This window comes from Corvus moneduloides, chromosome 4 (genome assembly GCF_009650955.1).
Source record: "Corvus moneduloides isolate bCorMon1 chromosome 4, bCorMon1.pri, whole genome shotgun sequence".
In the NCBI taxonomy this organism is placed as follows: domain Eukaryota; kingdom Metazoa; phylum Chordata; class Aves; order Passeriformes; family Corvidae; genus Corvus; species Corvus moneduloides.
This window is the reverse complement of record NC_045479.1, coordinates 25,638,396-25,666,208: the sequence shown is the minus strand read 5'-3', so window position 1 is coordinate 25,666,208 and position 27,813 is coordinate 25,638,396. Positions and strand designations below refer to the sequence as shown.

Sequence of the window (27,813 nt, the reverse complement as noted above, 5' to 3'; positions counted from 1 at the left end):
TACTTTCCTGACTGCTGCAGCAGGCCCGGGCCTGTGCAGCAGGGCCCCAAGCGCACCACCAGCAGCCTCAGGAGGGGAACAAACCCCCTGCTCGGGGCTCCGTGTTACCACTCCCAGAGCGGGGGCTCTGGCGCGGGGGGCAGGACGGCCCGCAGGGCAGCGCCCGCCCGGCCCCGCCGCCTCCCGCTCCAGGCAGGCAGCGCTCCGCTGCCAGAGCCCTCCTCGCCCTCCTCCGCGCCCGGCCCCGCCGCGGAGCCCGCCCCGCCGCCGGCTCCTCCTCCCCCGCCGCCGCCGCTCCGCCAGCAGCCAGTCGGGCCTGAGACCCGCGCCCGGTTGCGGGGCCTGCGCTGAGCGCCGGTGGAGGGCGGGCAGGGGAGAGCAGCAAGGAGGAGCAGCGGAGACCGAGACCTCCGCGTCACATGAGCTGACAGGACCCGCTCCCGTTCCCGTTCCCCTCCGCGCAACAAAGACTCGGGAGCTCCTGTGCCCGCCGCGGGACGGGGCGGGGCGGGGCGGGACGGGGCTGCCATGGGACCCTGAGGGCCGCCGGCCCGCACAGGTAAGCGGCGGCGGGGGTGTGTGTGACCCTGGCGTGTGCGGCGTTTGGTGGGGGTGTTATTTGTTTTCCACAGCCCCCCTCCCCCGGCTCCCTCCGCCGCCTTCCCGCGTGTGAAGGGCGGGCGGGGGCTCGGGCAGCCCCCGCGCGTGGGGGTCTGTCCGTCTCGTTAATCTCCAATTCCTTCATGTGATTTCATTTTTTACGGAAATCAAACAGTTAAAACCGTGGGGGTTTGTGCGTTGCCACCCCCCTCCTTCCCCTCCCCTCACCCATCTCTTTCCCCTCCCCCCTTATGGACCTCCACGTCGTGACCTTTCTGGCTGTTAAAGAAAATATTAAGGTGATCTTTATTTTTGTTAAAGCGCTGTCCTGCTTACGAGCGTCCTTTCCCAAGTCAGATCACTGCTGGCGGTGGTAGGCAGCCCCCCGCCCACCGAGACTTGCCCACTGGGACAGTGGCTGGAAGTTGTTGACAGTGGCGGGCGCGCACGTGTGCCACACGCTCCTCGAGCCGCCGAGGTTTACGGCTGGAAACTCCCGCTGGGAGCCCCGGCAGCCACACAGCCGGGGAAAAATCACCCCAGCAAGGCTGGCGTCTGAAGTCTCTGCTTGTTTGGGAAGCCTTCTCTCCGGCTTGTGGGGCTTCAAGGGGTCCCGGGGGCATAGATATCAGGAGAAGTTTGTGGGTGGGTGAAGGAGGTCCTGGGGATTTTTGCTGGGAGTGCAGGAGGGGCTTACAGGGAAGTGACACGGGTGATGGGAATGAGGATCTGTGGACAGCCTGGGCAGGGTGCTTGGCCCCTCTATTGTGTGTACGGTTCAGTGTGATGCTGCTGAAGGGAACAGTGTGAGGGACGGTGTGGGTTTTTTTTGTTTGGTTTTGGTTGTTGTTGAAGTGGGTGTTTTCTTGGTTGTTGTTGGGGGGTTGTTTTGTTTTGTTGGGTTTGTTTTGATTTTTTTGTTTTTATTTTGGCTTGCTTTTATTTTTGGTAACTGTATGCTGTGATATGAAAATAATCTCTCCTGGGCATGGTTAGCATCTTCCTTCATGTGCCAAGTGGCCACTGGCTTGAGTTCTAACAGAGGCGCCCCTAAACCCTGGCTCTGTCCAACTGGGAGTGTCCCTGGGAAGGAGTCTTCCTCTGCATGGTTATCTTGGTTTGTGGGATGGAGAAGAAAACGCAGTTCCCTTTCAAAGGGAGATGCTTGGCCAGCCTTTATGATTGTGTTAAATCTCTTTAAGTCAAAATTAAACATAAGTAGAACTATGAGGTGAGGAGAAACAAGCCACCTGCTGCCCTCTATGTGCAAGGTGCCTGTGAGGGCAGAAACAGTGTCTGGCAAAGCCATTTGTGTTCGGGTGGTATTGCACGACTGTGGTTCAAGCAGTAGGAAACTGATGGCATGCCAGGGAAGGTGGTGGGCAGTGAGGAAGCCAAGGGTGTGTAGCACTTTCCAGTGCAGCTGATGCGTCCTGAGGAGTTTCACAGCTCCTCTCACTGCAGGGTTTGGAAAGAAGTGGGGTGCGTGAGCAAAGAGGTTGGGCAGATACTGCTGTTAGCCTCGACTGTTCCAAGACTGTGAAGTAGCCCACATGTACTGCCCCCACCCCATTTTTAAGGAACTGGTGTCTTTCAGGGTGAACCAGATTTGCAAGAGTATGCTTATCTTCATGCAGGCTTGGACCTGGAGTTTATTTTTAATGGAAGCCAAACATCTTAAGCAGCGTGACTTCAGTCAAAGCAGCAAATGTTCCAAAACTGGGCAAAACTGTGAAAACAGAGAATACTAATTTTAATTGTGCATTTTTCCACAACTCTTTCTTTTCCCAAGATTTCCGTCCCAACTCTCCTCAGCTTGTGGGTGTTTCTTGGTCATGGTGGAAAACAGAAGGTAACTTGTCAATAGCCAGCTCAAGTTATACTGCTGAGGGTTGAGAATGTGACTGGTTTTAAATGTAACCAACTAACTGTATCACAAGGGTCTGATCTGAGACCCTGAGAGTTTGTTTCACATGGATCATTAACTGCTGTGGAAGACTGAATGACTGTGGCTGACAACTTGTGTCTTCACAAAATAGGAGAAAAGGTTGGCTTTTTCTCTAGAGCGGATGGGATGTTTGAAGTAAAAGTTAGTTCATCTGTCCCTTCCCTTCAAAAAAATGTACAGCACATTTTTGAAACTGAGTCATCAGGTAGAATTTATTTCAAGTATTTTAAGCTGTTACGAATTTGATGCACTTTGGCCACATGCTCACTGGAAATTGTTAGACAGTCTTGCTCAGATTTGCCCTGGCTGGGATCACAAAGGTGATGAGGGAGTTTCCTTGCTGCGGCCCTTTTAGATCTGAGCAGAGCAGAAGTATCTTAAAAGGGGTGGAATATTTTGATGTCCTGTGCTCCAGACAAACTGGGAAGGGAGTGTGTGAGGCTCTTGTCCACCAGCCAAGCGTGGATCCGCTATCAGCCTCCCACTGATAAACCAGAGTTACCTTTTGACTCTCTCTGAGCTGTGCTTCTTGAGAAGTATAGCACAGGATGGGGCACATGGTATGTGGAGGGCAAATTCCCTCCAAAGTCACTTTGTCATGGAAGTCATAACAAGGATGCACAGATTCAGGAATGATTTTTAGTGTCTGATGACCTGACCAGGATTGTGTGATGGCACTGAGTAAGCGATAAAAGGTTTTATGTCCCATAAACTTGGTTCTAGCTTCAGGGTAAACGGCAAGGCTTTTGAAAATGTCTGAATTTGATGACTCTCTGGTAACTGCAAATAGGTGCAAGCATTAATTGCTTGAAACAAGTCCTTAAAAATAAGAACAGACACAGATGCAGGCTATAGGCAGCAAAGTGAAAGAAGAGCTAATTGCTATTTTTCAGTGTATTTTTCAAATCATGTTTAATCCTGCATATATGATTCTGTGGGTGACCCAGCAGTTCCAGCAGTTTATTCGTTTATTTAAAACGGCTTTGCAGTTCACCTTGAAAACCACTTCCTGCCATATGGTTATATTATTTCCCTATGCCACGTTTTTTGCTAATTATCAAGACCATTTGCTTTAAAATAGGTGTTTTTAATTTCACAGCCTTGTCTGCCTTTCCTGCTTGATCCTGCCCTGGAGTCAAGAGGCTGTGTCTGTTCATTCTCCATGGCAACAGGCTGTGATTTACTTATTTCAATTTAATTAAAAAGCAGATATCAAATTCTAGGCATTTTATATGTCCCTTATATTAGAAAAAATATCAGTGGATCAGTCTCCGCAACAGATCTACCAGTCTCAAAAATAAAATTCTCGACCTAAGCCACTGGTTTCTTTCTCAGTCCATCCCCTTAGGAAGAGTTCGGGAGAGGGGGGAGTGCTGTAGCCTGTTCTCAGGTGAAGGTATTTGTACACGGGCTAAAAATGAAGGCCTAAGTCCTAAATTAGTTTTTCAAGCTCTGTGATTGTACAAATACTAGTTTGTGTTAGTCAGGGATAAGGAAACACGGGCAATGACAGGCTGGTTGCTGGCTAAAGAGGGGATGGTGTCAAGAAAGGACCTAAGGGGTGGATGGAGAAGTGTGGTAAAGTTACTAACCTACAGGTGTTAGGTTTGGTAGAAAATGGATGGAGTGGAACCAGTGTAATTAACTGCCAAAATTAACACTCCTTTTTGACTTCAATGCCAACCCACCAATTCTTAATAGGATTATTTTCCCTTGAAGGGCCTGTTGAGATGACTCAGCCTTTGGAGTACCTGCATGCCAGTGGTGGTTGCTTCCTAGGAGAAGCTGTGCCTGCTGAGTTGTATAACTAGACTCAGGTTCTATTTCTGAGCTCTGATAATGTGTGGAAGAAGACAAGTTGGCTGTGCATTTTTATTAAGCCTTAAGGAGCAGTTATCATCAGAAGAGTGCCTGCACAAAACTGCACCTTTGGATTTTTTTTTTCCCCTTTAGTGTTGCTACTCCCAGTGCTTTTTCGTAGTCACGGCTGGCAGTTTTAACAAAAGATACAGGTTCTTGCTCCTCCTAGCTCTGCCAAAGCCCATGAGGCTATGTCAGAAAACACTGGGCTCTCTCCTGGCTTGCTTATCTATATTGATTAAAATTATGTACAGAGTTTCTAGCTGCAGATTCCTGGTGATCATGCACCAACTGGGAAGAGACCCTCTTTGAGTCCATGAGGTAAGCAGTTGAGCAATGTTTACTAGTAAAGCGAGCATGTTTGGTCTGTGAGTGGTAAGTCTGAAATCTCATGATGTTGTTCCTAATAGTAACAGAATAAACCCAAGGAAAACCTCAAAGCAAGCTTTTGTTTGTTACTGTGTTTAAGCAGATACATTCAAAGAATTTATATCCAACTGGCAACATTCTTAATTCTTTATTGCTGGTTTTACTAGAGTACAGTCATGATCTGTATTCTTTAAGAGTGCATCTGTTCCTCTTGCTTATCCAGCTTTGAAGTAGACCTTGCTGATATTAATTTCTGTATAGCCTGTAACCTCATCTATAAAGTGAAGAGAATACTTCATACAGGCAGCTGTGAAGTTACATTTATTGTCGGTAAATTGCTTCTAGTAATTGAGCAGAGGAGGTGGAGAGAAATAAAGACAGTGGAGTTAATATGGGCTTGGGTTTTTTTAATAAAAGAAAAGCATTATTTTTGTTCATCTGATGATGTAGAAGCTAATGGGAAAAGAAAAATGCACCCTGAAACTAACTGTTAAGTTAGTAATGAAAACAGACATTTTTTTAACATAGTGATGAAGGCAGCCATCTTGTTTGATAATAACAGAGCCCAATTTAGAAATAGGGAAGATGATTATTGGAAATCCTGCAGTACCTCTTGTATTTTCTGTGTAGTTTAGTTCTGCTCAGTTTTAGTGTTGTTTTTTATCTGCATGGCTGCCTTCATAAATGCTACTGGTAAGGACACCTTAATAACAGGTAAAACTACCTGTTTTAAGATTACTAGCAAACACCTCTGTTGCAGGCTTTTCAGCTAGGCCACTTGTTTTGTGCTGACCAGTATCCTTGTTGGATGAAACTGCGGTTTCATGTGGGTTAGGATGGGTTTTCTTGCTGTGGCTGACCCAATCTAACCACTCGCTCCTCCTAAGGGGGGTGATCGTGCCTTGCTCCTGGCTCTGGGGCCATATTCCTTGTCTTGTGGATACAGCTTGTTCAGCTTTCAGAAAGCTGACTTGCCCAAAACCATAAAAAAGTGAATTGTTTTCTCCTGGGACAGAGAGCTGAACCTGCTCACCAGGTTCAGACTCGTATCAGAGCTGCCGTGCAGGAGGGGTGAGATTTGTTTTGCCAGCAGTGAAAGGTAAGGAATGAAAGAAAGGTGAAAATGGGGCCCCCCTTTTTTGGCAGCAGTGACCTATTAGCCTGGTTCAGTTGTAATGTGAAGCCTCGCCCTCAGCCTTCATTTTCAGATCCCTCCCTTCCCCCCTGCACCTCTTCTTTCCCTCAGATATACTCGTGTGCCTCCAGATGCTGACTTCATTCCCAAGCAGTATTTTCAAAAGGGGGAAAAAAGGCGAAAAGGTTGAGTTTCACTGCCTCTACAATCAGAGACATACTGTAGTTCCTGAGAGTCCATTGCTGTGAGCCTAAGAATTATTGTTAGGCTCATGTATTATTATTTATGGGTTCAAAAAATAGTAGCTGTAATCATTCTTTATGAGGGCAAAAGGAAACTGCCTGCTGGGATAGCTGTAGGCCAAGTTTGTAAAAGAGCTTCCCCAAACCTGGTGATGGTGGCTGTTTGGACCGAGACCCCTGGAGCTGGTGGGACCAGGTGGTCTGGGGTAAATGACAAGGAGAGGAGACATCTGGAGAATTTTCTGCATGCCATGGTGAGCCGGGCCTGGAGCTGGGTACCACAGCACCAGGAGGAAGTCTCTCCATCTCCGAACTGTGGCTTGCAGTTGTTCCAGATGCTACTGCCTAGCTAATTTTCAGACACTAGCGGAAATTGGGAAGGCCTTGTGGGACATTGCTGTGGTATTGTAGAACCATGTAGTGCCATCTTGTTCCAGGGGTGAGATGAAGCTCTGGCTCCATGGGAACTGGCCAAGGCAAACTTTGCTTCTGCTGACTGGCAGGGATGGTGTTTCTGCCTCGGCTTTGCCACTGATGGATTGGTGTAACTGCATTAGCCCGTGGTGGCTGCAGGGAGGACGTGTGTCCAATGAGACACGTGCTCAAGCATCTGCTTAGCTGGGGCACAGTGCAGGTTGGAGTGTGCATTTGGAGATGAGATAGAGGCATCTGTTGGCCTACAGCAATTGCCTTATGGCTAAAGGAGCAGAAACAGTGCCTCTCTGGTGAATTTTCTACAGCATGAAGGTGGAAATGATGTCAGTGAAGAGCAGTGTGCCAGAGGCAGCAGGATGCAGTGAGCCTGTGCATGTGTGGACTGACCCAGCAGCTGTACTTGGCAGGAGGGGCAGGTTGCAATTGGTGTGGTGCACAAATTAAAAATGTTTGTGCAGCCATTTTCAAGTAAGGAAAGTCATTGGGAGGGATGAGGGAATTTGCTTCAGCTTTGAGAGTTAGAGATTTGTTTCATGCTGTACTGTAGTTGGTTGGGTTGGGTTTTTGAAACACGTAAACCTAAATTCTTCTCATTGGTAGTCAAAGACATGGCAAAAGAAAGGTTATTATAGGGTTGTGTCGCATTGCATGGTAAGATTATACACTGGGTGGCTGTTACAGTGGGTTTGTGTTCCAAGGATGGAGTGAATAAAGGAAAGAATCAGTGCATTGATATTAAATAATGATGCCACTGGATATGGTGAATACAAAGTGTCTTTGTTTTCAAGGCTGTGTTTGGGGTTTTTTTAAACTGACACATACATAAGCCAGCTGCAATATTTTTTTTAAAGACACATTTGTAAGAGTGGGAGCAATATAGAAAATGCTGGAAGTAATCTCATTGAGAAGTATGGGTTTTTTCCATTCCTTTGCACATGCATGCAGCCTCTGGGGAAGATGTTAGTGAAGGAGCTTAGATTATGGAGGTCTTCTCTGGAGCTGCCATTGTTCTGATTGATGTAGTGGGTATTAGCTGGGGGATGTGTACAGATGCATGGGCTGTCTGGGGTTTCATCTCTGCAGTCTCCCTTTTTTTCACTCCTCCTGGATGGAGATATGTATCCTGGCAGATTTATCTTCCACCTACATCTCTTTCTCTTCTCATGTAAATACTTGCTGATTTTTTTGTTGTTGTTGTTGTTCTTCTGGCAAATCTTCTACTGTGCTTGTAATTGGTGACTCTTTTCCTCTGGCTTATGATGATGGGTGTTCCTGTAAGCCAGTCTCTTCCTGGATCACCTTGCTGAATTTTCATGCAATCTGCCCTGCCTGGGGGTAGCTTATCTGCTCTTGCAATGGTTGCTCTAGTAAAGATCCAGGTCTTGTAGCTGACTCCAGCTACCCTTTGGAGTGCGAAGGAATGCAGTAAAAAAAGCAGCCGTTTTGGGGTCCTATTTGTCCTCAGACCTGAAATGCTGAGAGCACGTTAGAGTTCCCATGTAGAACTGCAGTAATTAAATAGTACTGCAGGGAGAGGGAGTAGGAGAGCATGTGATGGTCATTTCAGATAGATTAACAAAGAGGGGCTATTACAGCGCCAGCAGAAGACATCCTAATCTGGAGGTTCCTAGCCAGGAAATATTTTAAAAAGCTATTCCAGAGAGTAAGAGAGAAGCCTGAGAGGTCTATGCTATAATTAATTGCCCAGATACCACTGGAGGAGCAGTTTGAAGAAGGGAACTCATATGGGAGCCGGGTGTGGCGTAGAGGGGGAAATGGGAATTTCCTGACTTTTGTTTGCAAAGCTCAAGTATAGAAGAAATTTTAGACAAAATAGGCGCAAAGAAGGACTAAAATTAATAGGTAATTCCATTTTATTTTTTTTCACTGCATGCTCCTGGCTAGTGTTACTTGAACATCAGTTGAAGCAGTACAGAGCATGCTTGGGAACTGGAGATATTAAGCAGAAAGAGAGAGCGAATCTGATTAGCTTTGCTTTTCAAGCATTAAGCAGAAAGACGGGCTGAAATGTGATTGCAAGCAGATAATAGCAGCAGGCTCCTGAGGCACCACCACAACCTGGCATATGGGGTGATGGATCTAACCATGCCATAGAACTGTTTCTTGTAATAGAAGCTGCTTGTTTTTATGTTGTGGTTGCTGTTGTACTTTCTAATTATCCTATTCATCGCTGTCTGCCATTTTGAGCCTGGCCACGTGGGATAGCTCAGCCCCCTGGAATGTGTGCCCTGTGGAGCACTTCTGCCCTGAATAGTAACAGTGGTTCTGGTAGCGAAAGGGTGGGAGGGAAGAGGTGCCAAGGCTCAAGAGTCCTAGCTATTTTCCCCCTTACTTCCAAGAACAAGGGAAGTAACAGCTGCTGCTTTTGCCATGTTGGGAAAGATGAGTGCTGGTGGTGTGTGTAAATCTCACTTCCCTCTGAATGTCCAAGTATTGGGACTTGTTGGGAGAAGGTTACTAGTGACCTGAAAAAAGGCCATCTATCAGTTCTACTTATAATTGATAAATAGAAGCTGGCCCTGCTACACCAGTCACTTTTTTGGCACAGTAGCAGAGATCCTGGAGCCACTTCCAGTCTGGGGCCTCTCTTCCACACAAAGCAAATGCAGCAGAGAAAGCAGGCAGAGGCTAGGCTGGTGCAAGCTGGAATCGGAGCTGCCGACAGAGCATCCAACACCCCCTGGCTGCTGCTGGGGGAGTTTCTGTGTTGCGGTGATCCTTTCCCCAAAACTGCCTGCTTTCTCTTCTTTCCACCCAAGGCTTTCATTGATGGAAAGCCTAAAGAACCATTTCCAAAGCTGGCATGGATCAGGGAATGCAGATAGAATGGGAAGAGCAGACCTCTCCTTAAAATGTCTGAACAAAGCACAGTAGCAAGAAGCTCACATGTGTAGTTGTGTATATATATATATATTTTTAAGGCTAGAAGGGGTGGGTCAGACGAGTGTTTCTGTGACCTTTTCTCAACTGTGGCTTGCCTTTCCTATGTGCTGCCTCTCCTTCCCTGTCAGGGGACTTCCACTTCCTTCCTGCTGACCTGCAGGGCTGCAGGCAGCCTCCCTACCCTTGTGGCAGCTCCCAGCTCTGGCTCTGAGCCCAAGCTAATAATCCTGACATATTTTACTGGCTTGTGCTCTGCTCCGTGCCTTGCTGTAGGGGAGACGGTGTGTGAGGTTGTGGTTTGCATGACTTTAAGCATTGCATTGGCCCTGGGGAAACCCAAACCTCATAATAAGCACCAGCTGAGGCTCTGGTAGAGCCTGGCTTTACTCAGCGAGGCCCCTTGCTTCCCTGCTTGCAGGTGACCAGCTAGCACAGATGTCACCCAAACACACCTTCCAATTGTCTCTGGCTGTCCAGATGATTGCCAGCAGTGTGGGGTTCAGGTGGAAGTAGGAGGTGTTGATAGGCAGGAAAGAAAAAATTCATCAGGTACCAGAGAAGGGTAATGAAGATCTCTCACCACTCTCCCCACGCATCAAAGCACTCTTAAAAAAAATAGAGCGCTCATCTTTGACCCCCATTAATGACTGGCTTGGTCTGTGTAAGAGTTTTATGAGTCTGTTGATGCTCCCACAGAGTTTAATTATTTAGAGCATGAGGTGGAGATTTGTGCTTTCGCTGCTGATGGTGCAGGGTTCAGGCCCTCCTGGCGGGCGGGGGTTGGTTACAAAGGCAGGCTGGCTGGATTGCAGCCGCTGGCTCTGAGGAGCCTAAGGGAGGCACGAGCTGCAGCTGTGTGGTCCTTGTCAAGGCTGGGCAAAGCAGCGTATCCTTCTCATTGTGTGAGTTCCACATGACCTGTCATGTGGAATTCAAGGTCTGTGTCCTTATCATCAGGGCACTTAATGGTCTGGACCTGAGATACCTTAAGTGACTACCTGAAGCTGTTGGGTGGGCATACTTGTGGCAGATCCTGCTTGTTGCTGAGCCCCCAGTCAGTGCTAGAGGCTTTAGTGGCTGGTGTGAGACTTCAGCAATATCTGATTTATCAGCCTGGGGCTACAGGCTTTTCCTGTTCCCTGCGGCAGCAAGCCTTCGCCTGCCTCTTTTCTGTGACCAGCCCCCTCCTGTTCCCCCCAGATTCTGCTCTACACTCTAGCAGCCAGTTTTCCTACTGTAAAGTCCCATCTTCAACCTGCTGCTTCCTGCCCTTTGCAGTACATCAGTTTGTTCTTGCCTTTCCTACTTTTCCTCACCCAGCACTTCTCTGCTGATAATCTTCCTGAGACTTGGGAACACAGAACAGATATAAAGAACAACCAAGGGAGAACAGGGTGTCCAAAGACCTTTGTGCAGCTCGTATTCCCAAACAGGCAGCTGGTCAGCTAGGCCAGGCGTATTTTCCTGATGTCCTGCTGACCATTCCACCAGGTTTCCACTTCTGGTGGGAAGGTACCAGACTCCAGGTTCGAATGGGATGAATGGTATGTGGGCTGGTCTGATGTGTCAGCTGGCCAGCTGGAAGGGTCAGATGCTCACCTTCTGGCTGCTTCTGGAACAAGTAAATTCCTTTAGAATTGTGCTGCCTCTTATGTTTGTGGGTCCTTAGGGCTTGCAGTTCTCATCAGCGCTGAAATGAAACAGCAGCGGCTGTTTGTTGCAATACTGTAAGTGGAGGCTTATTTCAAGCAAAAGTGGTTAGCGTTGGTGGATTTGGGTTTGGCTGATAGCCAAATAAATTTATGGGCAGACTGGGAAGCCTTAGTTGATGTGGAAGGTTCACACGACATTGCTCGTACCATACAATATCAGTATTGATATACTAAAAATGCCTATCACGGCAGACACCAAGCCAGCAGGTCACCTGGTGCTGCTGCTGAAGGCTGAGCTCACTGTTTTTGCTGGGGCTCACTGCTGTTCTCTGTTGCCATTTCTTACCCCCTGAGCCCAGGGACACTTGAACCTTCTTCTCACATCTGTTCTCCCGCTGTCTCCTTGTACGTGCTTGATCTCCTCTTTACTGCTGTAGCAAGGGCCTGTGCAGGCTCTTGGTTGCATGCCAGTGGGCTTTTCATGCTATCCCTATTTACCCTGGTTTATCTCTTCCCACTCCTTTCCCTATTCCTATTTATTTTCCTTTGGTATGGGACTAATGTTCCAGGTTGTGTTGAGAGCCTGGGTTGAGCTGAGATGACAGAAAGAGGGTGGAAGGGAAATAGGGGCTTAGGCTGGTAGTTGTGAGTTTCTGCCATCAACTCAGTCTTTAATCTGTTGATTATCATGGATCTAGCTAAATCAGCAGGATCTGCTAGACAAACGTGAGGTGCTATGTGTCTTGTATCCATATTCTACTCTGTTTTTCTGTTTTTCTTTTTTTTTCCCCTGAAAATCAATAGGATTCTACCCATTGATGATTGAAGCAACGCCTGGAGTTTTGGAATGGATCAGATGCATCAATCAAGTGTTACCACATTGCACCCAAAGAGAGGAATACCATCCAGCTGGGGGTAGGATCTGTTTTTTCTTTGCCCCCATCAGTGTCTAGAGTTACTGGAAACCTTTTTGGTTTTTAAATCTTTAAGAGAATTTTTAATAGAAAGTACTGGTTTAAAAATTAGTTGCTTCACTGTGTGAAAACTTGACTGCTTTCTCTTTTTTTGTTGGTATGGAGCAAGGTTGTGCCTCTTTATATTCAAAATGTTATTAATAATCTTGAGAATGCAGGCTTTGGTAAAGAAGACATTTCAGTAACTACCTCAGATATTTTGGGAGGGAAATTTTGTGTTTTAAATGAAAAGTAAATCTATTCTGATTACTAAGAAAGATGAAAATAATTTAACTTTTTTTCAGAAGTGTCAGATGTTCAGGTTGTTTGTCCTAGTTCTTGAAATTAATGCAAAACAGACTAATACCCCTGCATAAACTGTTCCCCTTGCAACAGGGAAGAGGAGGCATATACATCAGTAGGAAACTGCTTCTCTCTATGTACTGCTTATGGTCACGTGGCTACTGTGGCAGCAGGTACTGCATGAGACCTGGAATGAAATAAAAGGTTGGTGGGAATGTGAATCTGGAGCCTTGCTTGGGTGTAAAGCACAGGTTGCAATCCAAGGAGCAAACTGAAGTGGCTTTTTGGCTTCCTTCCAATTAGAAGAGCATGGCTCCCCATTATCCTCTCGCTGGTATACCACTTGGCTGTTTCAGCAGAGAGGCTGCAGAAACAGAACACTTACCTGGCTCTCAGAAGTGGGATGGACTTTCCAGATCAGGCATGAGAAGATCTGTGTGTTGGGATTTGTGTCCCGAAGTAGTGCTGTTCCAGTGTTGCTCACTTGAAATCTGAAGCTTCTTACGCTTCACATCAATTTCCTGTTCTTGTTAAAATTGCTTTTGCTTTAAAAATGAAGGGTCTTAAAGCTGAGGGGTTTGACAGAGTGTGCTGCAGAATGGTTCTTTTCTCCTCTGTAGGTTTCCTGAATGAATGATTTTGAAGTAAAGTAGTATTTCCCTGCAGAGCCTGCCTCTGTTAAGTCTTTAGACTGTTACAGCAACAGTGAGAGTGCTAGCGCAATATTAATAATTTATGTGTGTTCCTCATTTTGGACCTTTGTCAGTCATTTCAGCCTTGGCAGGCTGGAAGAGATGAGAAAAGTATGTATAAGTTTTGCTGCTGTTTCCTCTGCATGAGTTCTCAAGGTAGGCAGAGGATTTGGGTCTTCAGAGCATGTCTATCTGGAACCTTTTCGCACTGCTGAATTCACAGAAGTAATACCAGAAAATAGCATAATTTTAGTCATCTCTGCATAGGGTTGTACTGCTTTTGTTGGACAAGTGTGGTTCAGATGTTTGTGAGCTTTCCTTGGTTGCAGGAGGTGAGGGGAAGGTGAACTTTTTATGAGTTCCTCCTGTGGGATGAGCCCAGCCAGGGTTTTGCTGCATGTCCGTAATCAACCCCAAATGTAGCTGCATGTAACTTTCTTCAAAACTGGGCTTCATGTCCTTGATTCTCTCCCTTACTCTCTTCTAGAGGGAGGGAGATGGTCAGCTAGTTTGTGTGTTTCCTGAGTAGGTCATGCTTGAAGGGAGAAGTAGAAGACTGAGCCAAATGAAAATGGGTCTTCAGAAACAAGGCTGATGAGAGGATGTCACCAGAGAACTCAGCTGGTTTAAGTACAAAGTGTTGCTGAATTCTGTTCTGGAGTTTACTGTTGCAGGTTTGTGCTTGGTGTTAGCAATTATCTGAACACCTTCCAGCTTGGCTGGGGACTAGGTACTTCTTCAGATCTTGTTGGAAGCATGGCACTGTGTTTCAGGTAGCTTTGGAGGGCCAGTGGTGTAGCATGCATGAGCTAGTTGAGGTGTTTCAGCAAGCCTGTGTTCTTGCAGGCAGGCGTTGAACAGTTTGAATCAGATTGGTCCTCTGAAGTGGTATTTAGTAAGTAGTTTGCAGGAAGTTGGAGAGTTAGCTCCCATTTGTTACTCATGGTCCAAAGTGGTTGATTCACCTCAGGCAGTGAGAGACCCACAGGTTCTGTACTGCTGGGGGATGGATGGATGGATGGATGGATGGGGCTGTCAAGGAGAAAAGAATGTTCTGCAAGGAATCTGTATTTTAAGCTTGAAATAGATTTCTAGAATTGTTGTTGGGGGAAAACAGATGTTTCTTTAAAACTGGATTACATTGTTTCAAATTTAGTTTCTGACTTGGAAAAAAGTCTGGCTCAAAAATGACTCTGTGTGTGCAGAAGGATCTGCAGAAAGATGAATGGATGAGAGGAAACTTGGTCTAGTTGTTTTATGTTGAACTCACTAAAAGAACTTTTAATTTGAGAGGGAATTTTTCACTATGGTTTGTAGCTTTGTATTTCAAACATACTCTTTCCCGTATTCTCTGTCTTGTTAAATTTTCCTGAGAGCTTGTATGTACAGTTTGAAGAAAACAGGTTGTAACTGACTTAAGATTTCTTGAAGTTAAATTTTAGTACTTAAATTGCATAACTAAATGGGTTGGCTGCTGTGGGATGGTTATAATTCAGAAAGAAACTATGATGCCTTGTTGGACTTAAGATGCCTCAGTTGCAGCAATGAGAATTTTTTCTTCCTTTTTCTCTTTTTTGGACTGATAAGTCAGGAGCCTTACTCCTGGCTCTGCGCTTGTGTGCTTCATCTAGTGTACATATGTATTTGTAACAAAAGACTGCAAAGCAGCACTGGTTTGTTCCAGAGGGAATTGGGAATCTGAGTTGGAAGATTCTCTTTCCTCTTTTTCCTTTTTTTTTTTGGCCCCCTCTCCCTTCTCTTTACAAGAAGTTACTTTAAATAGGGAGCTGTTCAGCAGGTTGCAACTAGAATTCTATAATAAGATCTCTGTTCGCTCTCCCTACTTTTTCACATGCAAAGTTGTGGCTGTAATTATATGACAGCTGCCCTCTTGGCTGACATGCAGCAGATTGAACTGGGGATCTCCAGAGCTAAAAGTGTGAGCTGCTACTCTCTGAGCTAAAGCTCTATAGCTGGAGGCTGTAATGATCTATATCCTTCATGACTGAGTGTAGAAGGGAGCTGCAAAAAGCACTTGCTGAGTTATGGTGCATACAGGGTACTTACTGTGTACATGGTTACTTCCCAGGTGTACTGGAAGCTTTTTTTGAGTGGTTTGTGATAATTGTACAAACTGTTGTCAACTCATGGGTGCTTTAAAATGACGATCTGTTTTGAAGCCTTTCTACCTTAAAAAACTTTACTAGCCTGTTAGTCAGGCACAGATATTTGTTGCTGTTTGTGTAAGTTGTGCTGAGCTCGAGGTGCCCTGATGTTACTGAAGTCCTTAACTCTAATGCAATGTAAGTAATTGTTACCAATATTGAATGCAGTATGAAAAATTCTACACCACCAGTGGTGTTCAGACAAGTTTGCCTTTATGCTTTGCCATTACAATAGGTTTTTCACAGGCAACACCATGGGAGTTTTGTAAAAGCAAAGGAAGGAGAAACTGGAATCTCTCCTGTTTCCTCAGGACCAGGAAAATCTGAGCAGTGCCAGAGTTTGTTAGGCTGAGGAAAAGTGAAGGGAAGCAGAACCATATGGAGCTTCATGAGTGGTGTCAGCCGTGGGTAGCTTCTGCAACCAGTGTTGTGGGAGAGGGGAAGTGTGTTACAAGTTGAGACATTAATTTTGAACTTTGTGAGACATTAATTTTTGAACCCTTAATACCTCTTTTCCCCACATCCCCAAACGCACCCCCTCCCCCAAACCGTAACAACAACAACAAAACCCCAAACCAAAACCCAAACCAAAAGGGAGATAGGCATCTGGTAGCTTTAAATATGGCACAATAAGCATTCCTGTCGATCTGCACAGTTCCAAACCAAGCTGATCTTTTCCTATTCAAAAAATAGAAATAACGAAATATGTAAGGAATGCAAATAAATGTTAAATAAAGTATAAACTGGACAGTCTTTCAGACGTCAGACACTTAAGTTAGTGTCAGTCCAGTGTATCAGAAACTTACTTGATACTGTATATATTATCAACAGGGACAGTCTTTGCTGTAAATTAAGATAATCACCATATATGTTAGGCCATATGCTATTTTACATGTCTGACCATACTCACTCATAGTTTAGTAAATACCCTCCACCCTAGTTGCATCCTCCACTGCCTTTCTTTGCATGATTTCATGCACACAGAGTTAATACAAGCCTTTCTTAGGCCTGTAGCATGGCCTAAGAAATTCTTATTTTCTCACCTCTCATTCCTGTCCTGTGCCACCATCATCCCATTGGTTTTGAGGGTGCAGCCATTGCCAGGACCATGCTGTAACACACATCAGTTACCTGCTGTGGATTAGAAGCCCCATTCCTCCAAATTCATGAAATGACCCAGGCTACAGTGATCTAGTCCAGCGTGCTGCCTTGCAAGCAGCAGTGTCGGCAGAGCTGGGGAGGAGATGTTTTGCAGAAGGTGCAGAGGAAGGTTCTTAAGTTTGTGTTACTCCTGAGGCATCTTATGAGACTGTCCCTATCAGGCAATCTCACCAGTCTTAGGGCTTGATTCCCTGCTGCCTGTCGCATCACTCCTGGCAGAGAAGTGGGATGAGGATTCTTCCATTTCCCATGGGAGCCTGTTCCACAGCCTAATAGACTTTTCTGTCAGGAAACATTTCTTGATTGTGCTTTAATCATGGGTGTCAGACTGCTGGTCCCTGGAATGACCTTAGCCTGCATCAAAACCACTGCCTTCCTTGCACATGCTGCCTGGAGCCTGCTCCTCCTCCTCCTCCTCTGGCATTTATTGTAGGCCTGTTTCACCTGTAGGTCCACTTGTGATCTGAGACAGACTCGTCACACGAGTAGGTTTTCAAGCATCCAGGCTGCTGGCAAGTAAGGAAATACCCACTGAAGCAGCATTCATGTGCATCTCTACCTTGGATAGAGCCAAGTCCAAGGAATCTGTTAGAGCACAGCTATCCCATGACCTAATTGTGTTGCTGTCAAATCCGAAAGTGTGGGTAAGACTCCAGTATATTCCTGCAATTAGCTTCAAGCAGGGCTTTCGATTTCTTTTACATGACAGAGTTTGTGCTGTCTGTGTTGAAGCAGCAAGGAAGAGCAACCCAGCCAAGCTGTTCGTCTGTGAGGCTGTGGAAATACCAACCATGAGGCTCGGCAATGAAGACTCTGTATGCAGCGTATCCAATTTGGCAGGTGTGGGTGAGGAGTCTGCCTTGTTAAATCCTCAAGGAGTGACTGTCAAGGCTGGTGGCACTTAGGCCAGGTTGTGGTGGCTGGCTGTGAGCAGATGGACAGGTTTCCTGGGGAGAACAGCATGCACCCACTGTGTCACAGCCCCGGTATGCACTATATTATGGTGGCACTAGAAGATTTCCCTCACCAGCACATGGCTGTTGTTTTGCACATGTGGACTTCATGAAAGCATTTGATACTTTTCAGGTCTCTTCTCTTTGTTGCCACTTGCTGAACCTCCTCGCTTTCTTGTATTCCCTTTCCAACGTGGGATGAGTAGAGCACATTTCAATGCTGCAGAGGCAAATATATCTTTGACTTGCATCTTATCATTAGGAAATTGACACTATTTTCTAGTGTTTCTAGCATAGCCAGTACTCTCCTATCTGCTTCTATAATTTTGGTAGATCTTGTTATGTGATGTCCTTTTAAAGAACGGATGTAATTACTCCAGAACCATGGGGTGTATGAACTGTTTGGATAATGACCCATTAAACTGTTCACAACCAGAATGGTTGTGACACCAGAGACCTGAAGTAGCTTTCTTACCGTTTCTCCTGATCCCCTCCTCTGTGCCCAGCATGGACCGTCTATATCCTCATCCTGCCTCTGTGTCCTCCAGTTCATGCCCTGGCTCCCTTCTGCTCCTCACTGCTCTGCCAGTGAGTTACTTCTCTGGTGTCCCCACACAGTTTCTACTCCTCACCAGCTGTGGTTTCCTATCCTCCTTGATCCTCAGAGGTCTTTGTCCACCTTTCACTGGTGCTTTGCCATTGTTGGGTCTTCCGCAAGCTCTGCCTTTCCTGACTGTACTGCCCACTTCAAAAGGGAGAGCTTTTTGCTTGTCTCCATTCCCGTGGGAGAAATAAAACTTCTGTCTCGTCTAGAGGTGCATAAAACGTGGCCACACTGTCAGCAGATTTTTGGTTTGTTTGTATCCTCTTTGACTTAGCTCATCTCTTCCCTGTTAACCATGTATAAAGTATCCCTCTTGCCTTTGTTTTCATGGGGTTTGCATGCAGCGTCTTGCTCCCCTGGGACTGTCATGCCTGTTGAATCCGAGGGTGTTGTTTTATGAGGGTTGTTCTCAGCAGTCCCTGCTGCTGCTCCTGAGCTACTTGTTCAGCTGTGTCAGTGCAGCTGAACGTGCTGCTGCACATTGAACTGGATCAGGGAATTGATCTGGATTAAAGTAGCCAAGGTGGAGAGGAAAGCTGCTTAACCCAGCGATTTGCTCAAAGAAATACTTGAAAAACTACAGTTTAAGAGCACTTTGACTTGATAGCCCTCCAACTAACAACCCCCTAGTATAGAAATCCCTTGTTTAAATGTAGAGTTGCTGCCTCCGCCCTTCAAACCCTCCTCCCGAGCTATTAAACACCAGCGGCCACCTGCTTCAGGCTTAGAGCAGCTGCTGCAGGTTAAGATGTGCTGTGCATCCTTTCTGAGATGCATGGGACACTATGCTGTTTGGAAGGGATGAGGACCCCCTAGAGTGAAAATGGACATGTGTCAAAGTGTGCAAAATCATCCTTTTGTGGAACATCGCAGAGCGAGACAAAGCTTTGTGCTTTTCTATCATAATTGCTGGTTGGGTTTTACCCTGAGCCTTATTAATGTTCCAGGATGTTGCTGTGTCACTGAGTGTGGGAAATACAGCATACCTTGATGCTGGCTCGAAATGTTGAAAATGCTTCCCTCTGCCCTACTCTGTGGGACACATTTAACCTGCCCCATCCCTCCCGAGCTGCTGGAGTGGAGCCCTGTCTGGTAGCTCTGCTCCTGCTCTTCCCTTCGGCTTTCTTGCACCCTTCCCTGCCTGATCTGTTCATGTGCTCCCGAATTCATGCTGTCCAGGGTTTAATTTTTGTTTAAGATCTTCGTTCCTTTAATGACAGCAGGAACCGAAGGCAGTTCTCTGTGGGGGCTGTGGTGCGCGACTGTGCTTGAGGTAATGAGACTTGATGAAAACCTCTTGTTACTGTGGCAAGATTTCTTCCTTCTCTGTGTTTAAGAGGAAGGGGGGGGGGGTGCAGAGGAAAAGAAAAAGTGACAGACCCTGCTGGGTATGTTAATATATTTTTAATGGCTTCCATGTGGCTAGCTGAGGACTTATTTGTCCAGCCTGCGAGAAGAGGGTAGCAGCGTGTTATTCTTGTGCACCTTTGAGCTTAGCTGGGAGTTGAAATGGGAAAGAGGGAAGAAGGTTCAGTGAAAATTTCACAGAAATCCTGTTGATAAAAATGAAATCTGCTAGAGATAGAGGGGATTGGCAGGGAGAGAAAGATTGGATCCCAGATACCTCCTCCCCTCCCCCTCCCCAAATCTTCCTTTTTTTCTGGAATATTCCACTGTCTGCAGTCAGCAAGCTACTGTCTCAGACTATGGTATTTCTACCAGTGGCGAGGGGAGAGATTTTTCTGAAATGATTGCTGTGTTTCTGGTGAGAAACAAAAGGGCTTATGCTATGGTGGCAAGCTGGGGAAGGGAGGGGATGCAGGGCAGATGCTGGGCATTTTCCCCTTCCAGCCTTAATATGCTAGTTAAGCTGCAGGCAGGATGAGGCTGGTGGTCCGAGCCAGCTGCCTGGGGCAATGAGGGGTTTTGCTGCTTTCCTGTTCCAACGGCATGCAGAGCACTGCTGGGATTGAGGGGCAGCCAGGCTGGGGCAGCTGTGGGTACTCGGGGTCAGGAGCCAGGTGCCTGGGGCAGTAGGTCAGAGCAGAGATGTGCTTGATGGGGCTGTGAGGAGAGTGAGAGCTGCCGGTGAAACATTAACGCTGCATAGCCCTGGTGAGAGGGGGAGAGAGCAAACAGTGAGGAACCCTGGCACTCGGTGTGTGCTGATTAGATGGAACTGCCAGGAGAGAATGGCACTCGTGACACGTTGGCAGATTGGCTGGAAGGGTTATGGTGTGGTGAGGTACAATGGATTGAGTCCACACCCAACCGACTCCTGGTGCAGGAGGGTCGGGGAAGCAGTGACATCTCTCTTCTGTCCTTATGTTCTCATTCTTACAAAATCCCCGTCAAGGGTGATGTAACCCTAGGAAGGACTGAAAATCAGGTAGACACCAAACTAGGGTTTTCCCTGCCGCCAGCAACTTGTTGTTCCTCAAGAAACAGCTACTATGCCAGCTCTGTATTTCCCCTGTATTCAGTGACAAGCTCATCTCTCAATGTCCACTTACAGGAGATCTGTCCACCCAGTGTTGAAACCACATGGCTTGTGGGGCCTCCTCCAAGTAAGGAAGCCAACTCATGTGAGGCATTGCTTGTCAAAGCCGTAAAGGCATGCTAGCATCTCTTGAGGCAGGTGCATGGCTGGGGTCACTGCTGGGAGGATGTCAGGAAGTCATTTTCTTGAGTCACTGCCCAGTCCTGGAGTAGTGTGTGTGAGTTGGCAATAGCCCTTGCCTGGCTTCTTGTTTCTGAGTGGCTGGAAAACGTCCCGCAGCAGATATGCCTCTTCCTGGTGGCAGCTTCTCTGGGTGTTCCCAAGGCAGCATCCCTACAGAGTCAAACCTGTATTTTGGGGGGGGAAAATTAAAAATTTGATGTCTATTTAATTTTGGAGCCAAGAAATAGTGCTAGACTGGCAACTCTTGGGATATTCTTTGTAGCCTGCCCCTGCCAACGTACCAGATTGCTGACTCCCAGCCAAACTGGCCCCTCTGATTTTTAAGTCTCACAAAAACAGTTCGTAGGAGATTTCTCTGAGGCTCCTCTAAGTTTCTTTGTGTTGCAGAAGCACATATGGTGAGTTACTGATATCTATCTGAAAGGACAACAACTTGTTAGCCTGCACTGACCCAATTGCTTGGCTGATCTGACCATACCCTTATTTAGATTGAAATTAACTTTCAGCTGATTTAGTAAAAATAGGTTTAGTAGTGAAGCAGGCAAATCAGGGATACATTTGCATTCTGTATAAATCGTTCCATACAGATGCTTTATGTCCGCTTAAACTGCTTCAGCTTGCCTCTCCTGTGTGCCCCTCTGCAGGCAAGCCCTAGTTTTTGATGAGTGTCCACTGCTTTCTTAACCCACTTTTCCAGTTGGGCTGAAGTTGCTGACAGCATCATGACTTACCCAGGAGCATGAGTGAATGTGAATTGGCACAAAATAAAAACCAGGGACCCACCAGGCTCCCAGCCCTGTAAATTCTGGGTTGTTGAAGTCCTACTTTGCTTGAGTAGCCAAAAATAACACTCAGTTAATACACTCATATATTATTATTTTTACTCAAGCCTCTTCCACTGATAGTATGCTTGTTTAAAAAACGGAAGGTTTTTGTTTCTCTCCTTGAGCGTGCTTTCTAGTGTTAAGTCTAGATTAGTTTTACAGATGACCCAAAGGGAATGTTTGTTTTAAACTAGGCTTGTACCAGTTTATCTCCCCCATTCACCCCATCATAATGGATTAAAAAAGTGGTGCTGTGATCAAGCCTGATATATCTAAGGCTGCAATAAAGAGTAATGTGTGCTGTGTTTTAATTTTTTGGAGGCCTTGGAGAACTGCTGCTGAGGTATAATGGATGTTTCTGTGAACTCTAATACTTTAATTGTAGGTACGAGAATTTTGCGTGTCTGCAGCTTAAAACAACTCAATAAATAGAAGTCTTGGTATAGACAGGAGCAAAATCAAGTGAAGACCATCCAGAATTTGTTGTGGGCTGAGTAAAATCCCATTCCCTTTTAACAACACAGCTTTCAGTTTCTCACTGTTCAGGAGATACCATTTTCTTGGCCCACTGATTCTCATTGTTTTTCAGTCTAGAAAAAAACTTTCATTGCTGGATGGGCAAGATGAGGGAAGTGGCCAGAATTTTTGTCTTTACATTTTTATGTTGCATATTTTAAAAAATAAAATCACCAAACTACAACAAAAACAAAATCACAAAGTCACGTGCACATGTCTATTTTTAATTTTAAAGATTATTGTAAGGTTGTCTCTAGCAATCTCATGCCACAGGCCTCTAACTGTACCATACCCTGTTCTAAGATGCATTTCCATAGTCCTGATTTTCTGTAGGCACAAGGCTGTACAACATGGTCTTCTTGCTTTCTAGTTGTTTACTGAGGACACTGGTCTCCCTAAAATGAGGCCATTGGGGAAGGTCTCAGAAGATCACAGAGTATCTTGCTGGTGTTGGCTGCATGTAAAAAGTGGGCACGTTATTTCCTGAGGGGGAAGGAGGGGTGAAAGGAGTTTAATTCCCTTATGCAGGAAGGTGTGCACACAAGGCTGGGGGAAGGTGCCTGTCAGCCCAGTGAGGGTCCCAAGCAAGTGGCATTGAGATTTGTTCATTAATGCAATAACACTTCACCCCAAGCTCACCCCCTTGCCTTTCCTCTCGCTTCCTTAGCCCTTCCCCCTCCTTGGGAATCTGTGTCAGGGGAATTGGGAATTGCAGCCTGTGAACTGCACCCAGCAGCTCGTGGTGGCAGTTGTGGCTGCTGCTAAATCAGCCAGCTGAGCACCTGCTGTCTCCTGCTAAGGGAACTGAGCAGCCAGCTATTTGTTGTTAAAGTGACATTGTCAAAATAAAAATCCTGTTTTAAGAAGGCTCTTCCTTGCGTTCCTGAATAATGCACTGGATTATGAAACTAAATGAAATTTAAGAAATCACATTGGTCTCCCATTTGTAGCCAGAGGCGATGGCCTTGAGCATCAGGTATGAATTACCTACACACCCTGCAACCACAACTTCATGTGCTGAGGTCGATAAATTGACTTCCAGGCAGCTTATTAGGTGGGGCTCTTTCAGATATGACCTTATTAAAACGTGGAGTCCTCTCTGGATGATGGCAATCCCATGACTGTTTCCTTAAGTATAGGGGAGAGTGTTGTTGCAGTGTCCTTGACAAAATCTCTTTCTTCCCCAAAATACCTGCCAAGAGGGGCATGAACCAGTTGTTCATTGAGCTTTAGACATGACTGCAGCACGTTGCTGAGCGAACAGATTCTTCTGAGGGGCATTAAAGGCAAATATCGGTCTCATGCTAGTGTAAGGGCTAAGGCTCTTCCTTGAAGGGGGTAGTTGTATACTACACTTGATTACGTTGTTTTGTTGGTGAGATTCCTGTTTTTCATTAAAAAAAAAAAATCCCAGCTTTCTCCAGCCAGCTGTTGTATCATTTCATAACCTCAGACTGTTTCCTTTCCTGCTTCTGACCTATCAGTTCGTTTCTGTAGTGCTTTAGAGCTGCTTCCTTTTCTGTCTCCTCTTGAACTTCCTACCCCCATTCTTCACGTGCTTGGCCACATACCACCATTGAAACGCCTGTGTGCTCAGATGGGAGTTTAAAAGTGCTGAGAGATATTTAATATGTGGAAAATGATACTGACTTGGCACAGACACGCAGGAAGGAGAAAGGAGTGACCCAGCATCCCAGGCTGAGGTGTGAGCTAGCACCTGCTCTTCTCTCCCCTGCCTCCTAGCCTCCTGAGAAAGCTGGAGGTTTCTGCTAGAGAGTCAGGTCTCTGCTCCTGCTTATCTTCCAGTGCTCTTTCCTGGCTCTTTTCATCCTTGCTCAGAGCATCTTGGGTGGCACAAAGTAGAGAACGAGTCTTTGTTCCTGGTGCGGGCTCTTTTGTCAGGAGGGAAAGAAGAGCACTGTGGTTTGGGCACTGTCCCTGGCTTTGGTTCCCCTGTTCAGATGCTCTGCTGTCTGCAAAATGGGGCTGTTGCAGCCCACAGGGCTGGGGGATGTGCCTACTTACAGCCTGCAAAGCACTCAACAGCAGGAGAAGGGAAGACTGTGGATCAACAGCTGCAGAGCTGCCCCTACCCTGCAGCAGCAAAGTGGAATTGGCACCTTGGGCTTCGCTGGGAAACAAGAGGGCGAGAGCTAATAAAAGATCAGTTTCTAATCTTCTGTTTTGGGGGAAACGCTGGGCAGCAGCAGAAGTGCTGGAGCTGCTGATCTACAGATTGCTGTGGCTTGGCTTAGTCTTGTTTCACATGATAATGATTTTCTATGAGCTTGTGTGTTTGTGTTAATGAAGGCTTTGGTTCAGTACAAGCTGTTACCACTGGACCACAATTTCTTGATTTTTTTACAAGTAAGTGAGTTTTCCCAATGTCCTACCTCTCTGTATGCACACACTTGTACATGTGTGTGCATTTGGGGATCATTCAGGATGGAAAGTGCAGTGGAAATGTAAAATACTATAATTATGTGCAGTGTTCATTTCTATTTTTGCTCTGCAGTCAGCTTGGCAAGGGGAACTCTGTGTCTGGGCAGTCCCATATCTGATCTGATCTATTTGTCTGTGCTTCTTTGCATTGTGGTTTACAGCCCTGCAATTGAAACCTTCAAGATTACTTAAAGATGGAACAAGAGTGTGCTTCCACTGAGCTTTGTAAAGGCCATTTCTTCTAGTGCAAAATAATGGGCCTAAATGAGTTGACAGTGCTCCTTTTAAATCCACCACTTGGTTCCTGAGGGGGCGGGGGTGAGGAGGTAATGTATAGGTCTTACAGGAATAAAGCCAGTGTTTTGTGCTCCCCTGCGGCTCTGCAGCAGTAGCTCACTGACTGACCCTATTAGCAGAGCTGTGCTGTCAGCGCGGGCCAGTCCGCTGTGTGCACGGGGAGCCGAGCTGAGCAAATAGCACCAACTTAGGGGTTCCAATGAGGCTACAGCTGGGACTGCCACATGGGGAAAGAAAGGGATGCTCCCTTATAGCTCAGTGGTAAAAAAAAATACCTGAGTCTCTCCTTCTCTCCAGTTCGTTTGAAGGTGCAGCTGTGCCAGTGACAGGTCTGAGGAGTTCCAGTACAGGCAGTGCCTTGCAGTGCTGTAGAAAAGCAGGCGGGGGTACCAGAGGGGTGCATTTCTCTCTGAGCCACAGCTGAGCCCATGCACCAGCATTGCTCTTGAAGAAGCTGCAACGAGTACTGGAATCCCTTATGGATGAGAGGTAGAGCTGAGGCCTTGATCAATTGATCATTAAAGATCCCACTGCACTTCTCATGAGATGAGGGGACAGTAACCTCAGTGTCCTGGCCAAATTCCAGTTCATTACTTTGTGTCTGTCTAAAATTTCCCCTTTCCCTCCCCCTGCCGTTTATCCTGGAGAAGTTATCATTTGCTTCCTCTCCTAATGACTCACGGGTAATGCTGCTGGCACACAACTGATGCTTTATTTCATCCTGGTGATGAGGGAGTGATCCCTGTGGTTTGGGGTCTTTGGGCTGGAAGAGGTGCTATGGAAACACAAAGATGTTTGGAGTGTACACATGTATACAAAAGCACTGTTGGCTACTGTTCCCTTCAGCTGCTGTTTCGGAACAGGTAGAGAGGTTTTCCAGCTGCATCTTCCAGCTGAATCCAAATCACAAATGTGTGTGTCTTCAGTGTGTGTGTGTGTGTGTGTGTGCGCGCAAGCCTGTCTCTTCCCCCCCTCCCCTTTCGTCTTGGAACAAGAAGAATGTGTCAAGCCCTCTGGCTGCAATCCAGGACTCTCCGTGGAACTATAAATCGACCCGTCAGGGAGGGGGAAAGAGATTAACGTTGGCCGTCTTCATTAGTGAGTCCCCAGAGGAAACCGGGTCTGCCATGAGCCGTGAATGAGACCAGCTGAGAGAGGAGGGGGAGAGCTTGCGGTTTTTATCACTGCCTCCAGAGACCCTGGAGGAGCGGAGGAAAAGAGTGTGATAGGGATGGGAGGATGTAAAATGAAGGAAGCTGGAGCTTTCCAGCCCATTGCTCGCTCCCTCATTGGTGGGCAGGTAGCTGTTTGCTGCTCCTCCGCGCCAATCCCTGACCCGTGAGCCCATGTGTGTGGCTGGAGTACTTGGCATGCTAATTGGGAGCAGAGAGGAGCGAGCCCAGTGGCAGTGCAATGCCCTGCCATGCTAAACAAGTGCCAGTAATTGCATTCAAGGTACTTTCATTATGTCCGATTTTTCACAGAACCAGGAAAGTGCATTTATCACGAGCAGCATAATTCTTCCTGGGCATTGCTTGGGGGGGTGTGTGTGCTTAATTCCCTGCCCCCTCTGCCTCACAGAAAGATGAAAGTAATTTTTGCTTTTTTTTCATTCTCACTTGCACACAGATTTTTACAAATAGCTTCTTTGAGCTTCAAACAATCTCATTCTTCCTCGTACTGTTTATTGTATATGTTTGCACCGCAGGCTCATGCAATACATGCATGCACTAATGCACACGTGTGCTAATTGTTGTTTTTCCAGGCTAATGGAGGATATGGAGGCTGCAACTGCAGCTGGTAATGTTTCAGGATCCCTTGTAAAGTCCCTGGGAGCCTGGATTCTGGTGATGCTCCTACCAGTAAAATCTGGTTTAAGCTGGTAGTTGTCTTCCCCCCCTGCTTCTTGCAGTGAGTGACGCAGGCTCGACAGCTCCAGATAGTGATGCTCTGTATTCACCGAGCAGGCATCACACATTGTGGCAACACCAGCTATGCATGCACACTGTTCTGCCAGGGTACCTAGCAGTGACCTGAGGGGACCAGGGAGAGGAAGGCCACTTGTCTGTGCCCATGTGGTTTGTGTCACCTCTGCAGCATGACAAGAGAACCAATTAGTGTCAGTTGTGGTGGCAGTTCTTACTGATGGGGACAGAGACCTGGCTGAGATGTGAACTGAGACATCATACATCTTCTCACTCTGCCTCCCTGTGGGTCTCTGGGGTGGGGAAGTCACACGTGGGAGCAAGGGAGCTCCTGGGAAACACAGCCAGTGCCTGCAGCCACTCCGGTTTCTGGAGGTGCGAGTGACCTTTGCAGGTGATTGGAGTTACCAATCTGCATGGCAAAAATCTCTGCTAAAACTTACTGTTCTCTTCTCCCTGCCCTCTCACTGCTGTATTTTTGTTCCCTTGCTGTTTTCTCCTTAGACATCTGACTGCCCTCAATACCAGCACAGCTCCCCATGTTTCTTTACCTTGATATCCACCGTCCTTTGTAAAATATGGTGCAAGGCTTAGCTTTTGCTTTCATACTCGCCACCAGAGCTTAGACGCCTTTGGTGTGGAATTTGTCAGCTTCTTGAAATTGCTTTTTAACTAGCCCTTGCAACACAACTGTGACTTGTGCTTCTAAGCAGTTAGTATTTACTAAGTTAAGTGATGCTCCTTGGTAATAAGTAAAAGTAATACCATGTTTCTGATACTGACAGATTTTTTAAAGAATATTTTGTTAGGACCAACCCATAGCCTGTAGTCCCTAGCTTCAGGTGTTCACAGGCAGCACTGGATGAACGATGGTTCAAATAGAAATGTGGACAGGAAGGAGAATAGAAAGCTGGAGCAGGGGAGCTGCTGTGTGCATGAAAGGAGAGCACTCCTGGCGCTAAAAAGTGGTATTTCAGGTGAGTCAGCCCCAGACTTTGTCTAAAAGCCAGGAATCCTGCTGCTTCCCAGTTCTCTTTTACAGCTCTCACTGTTCCCAGCTGAGGAGCACGCACTGATGTTTTGCCGTACCTTGGAAGGAGAAGAAATAAATGATGATGAGTAGAAGGGTAACTGCACTATGGTGTGTCAT

General features: G+C 46.5%; 1 protein-coding gene across 2 annotated transcripts in view; it reads left to right on the top strand.

Annotated features, from left to right (window-relative positions):
* Nucleotides 1–275: 275 nt before the first annotated feature.
* Nucleotides 276–27,813, top strand: part of TCF20 (transcription factor 20) — a 130,104-nt gene continuing 102,566 nt past the window's right edge. Inside the window, exons 1-2 of one of the 2 annotated variants that reach the window (XM_032105448.1) lie at nt 377–559; nt 11,950–12,060. The gene's annotated coding sequence lies outside the window, so the exon portion shown is untranslated. Of the gene's footprint in view, nt 560–11,949; nt 12,061–27,813 lie in introns of both variants that reach the window. The other variant, XM_032105452.1, reaches the window with a different exon arrangement.